We start from the raw sequence: 2937 nt of genomic DNA, 5'->3' as shown, positions 1-2937 counted from the left end.
TGATCAAATTGAAATGTGAACATATTAACATACACCAAGCTATTTACAACAACAAATCATTAACTAAGACCCTCAAGGGCCGATAAATGGCAACCTAGGAATAACGATCCGCACCTTGTGACGATTCACCCGATTCACGGCACTCGTAGGGTTAGAGTCTTAGAGAAAATCGTTAAAAGGCCTAAACAAGCATATAAGCTTGTGAGATTAGGGACAAGCAACTATTGAAATTCTAGATTACAAGTGGGATTCAACACCTACCTCCAATCATTATCGGTAAAGCTCAGATGACGGCTCTGGTTATGGCGAGGCGGATATAGAGGGGATGAGAGGGTGGAGGTGCACCAATCCTCGCACCCCAATCTCTCTCTCTCTCTCTCTCTCTCTCTCTCTCTCTCTTCTTTGAGTAAAAAATTGGATGGGGCAAGGAATGCCCCCAAAATCCTTATTTATAACACCAGACTTTGTGCAAATTGCCCTGAGGGCTAGGTTTTTACTATACTAGCCCTAAAAGATAGTGTTTCCACAATCATATTACAAATTTATATGGTGTATACAAATCACTTTGATCATGCAGTTGTACAGATCGGGTTGATTCACAATCACATTACAAATCTATATGGTATATACAAATTATACTGATAATGTGGTTGTACATATCGATTCGATTCACAGTCGCATTACAAATCTACATAGCATAATAAACAAGAGACTAGCATTTCGGATAGAGTGGACACAATTATGATCACATCACGGTTCCTATGCAAACACAATTGTGATCGCTCCACATTACAAAGGCCCCTATCACAAAAAATATCCCAATCAAACTAAACATTAATTCAAAAGGAAAAAAAAAAGAATCCAATCCCATCACCATATTGATTGTCAAAGAAAGTCAACATGGTGTCTGGAATGTGGCTACACATTGGGTCACCCAATCCATAAAAAATAACAAACAATATAAACGAATCATTTCACACCAAGTGCATGGACGATCTAACATATGGAGTGTATGGATCGGATAAGAAATTCATATTATTAATATACAGGGTAGTTTTCGGGTTATCTCTGCGTAATGGAAGACGTCCCATTGTATATCAACTGATCACCAATGTAGTGAAAGCAATATCAAAATCAGGCAACATATCACATACCTCACGGTGATGACCTGAACAAAACTCCAATCCATTCCGTTCTACAAGAGAACAGTAAAGGTTCCACCCCTCTAGCAACTCTGGCCAAGATGGAGGACCCACGTAATCATGAACCAAGGATGGCCTACTTTTGTTAGTGGAGGAACAAAGTTGTTCATACTTAGACAAACTTTTTCTCGTGAGAGAAAATTTTTCACACCAATCTCTTAGATGTCTGGCTTCAAATATAAGTGTTCCAGTAAGAAGCCCTAGTTAATAATGGGATGAAATCTTGCCCCTTATTAAGGCAAGAATCTCTTCCACCGGCTAGCTATCCAATTGCTATGGATAGAGCCTTTATCATATTTAGAGCCTAACACACTGGCAATCTACATTTGACTCACCACACATGTGGGCATTCTTGTGGGCCCCACCACATGGGTCCACGTCCAACAATTTGTATTCTAATTCATGGTGCTGAACCAGATCGGACACAGCCAAGTCCAAGTTAACTCAGGTGAGTCATTTAGTCTGATGAGACTAGAAGTGTCTCGTTGAGTTGACTCGATGACAAGGTCAATGTGATGCAACTAATACTGTGTTACTTGAAAAGATTATTTATTTTTATTTTTTTCCAAATAGCAATTTACTGAGTCAAGTCAAGCAAACACTCATCCTAATCTTCAAAGTCAACCCAAACAGATAGAACGCATTGAGTCGTTGAACTATGGTCAAAGCCGTTCATCATCCCACCATAAATGCTTCATGTGGAAAAAGCATCACTATTCAGACAATCTCATCATTGGTACAAATTAACTTATGGCCTATTTAGTTTTCAAATTCATTCATAGGAGATGGGCAATGATTAATATCACTTATACTTGACTGCGATGATGAGTTTGTTACTATTATTTGTTTTACTCAAACACGAATATAAAAATGATTGTTGCATTTGATAAAGAAAAATAATGATTACAATTTCTTTTACTTGTTTCCTTCATTGAACATATTTAACTGTTAATTTACAAATTATATTTCTTCTTTAAATAAATATTTGAAAAAACAACATTTCAAAAAATCACTTTCCAACTCGCTTTAGCACATTCCGATCCCGATCGGTGGGAATCTTCGAGTTTTCCAGATGAACCGCCTGGATCATGTGGTTTGGAGAGAGCCTTCCTACGAAACTTTTTCTCCGCTATATTTGAGGTTTTAAGACTCGGATGAGTTCAACTCAAACTCAGTTATAACCAATCTGATTCGACATTGTGAGATAGAACTGAAAATAGTGGTCGACTTACCCAACTCAGCCGAGTCATAGTCATGACTCAACTCCGAACTAGACGGTTGGTTCATGTCAGTCTTGAAACCACAGCTATATCACTACTAGAGTAAACACAACCATAGTCCAAAAACTCAAAAACCCGACTCGACTCAATATATAGCCAGGTCAAGTCAACTCAAAGACTCAAATGACTCGACTTTTATACTTTAATAATTGAATTTTTATTAGTTAATGTACTTAAAATTGTTGGAAAGTGATAAAATAATAAAAATACTCAAACCACATACAAGGCGATGTTTTTCGAAACAAAACCCGACTGACAATGCAGTGATTCAGTCAAGTTGTGCTGAGTCACATGGAGTTTGCTGAATTTCTGATCCAACTCAACGAACCTTGTCAAGACCCGACCGAGTCACGCCACTCAGATAGTTTCCTTGAGACAGCTTGAAATCCTTTTGAGTCAACTCACTGAGTTTTAAATCTATGAACTCAACAAAGCAAACACATTCACAGCAAACA

The sequence above is a fragment of the Magnolia sinica genome, chromosome 12 (genome assembly GCF_029962835.1).
Source record: "Magnolia sinica isolate HGM2019 chromosome 12, MsV1, whole genome shotgun sequence".
Taxonomy (NCBI): domain Eukaryota; kingdom Viridiplantae; phylum Streptophyta; class Magnoliopsida; order Magnoliales; family Magnoliaceae; genus Magnolia; species Magnolia sinica.
The sequence above is the reverse complement of the archived record's forward strand: the minus strand, read 5'-3'. Positions refer to the sequence as shown.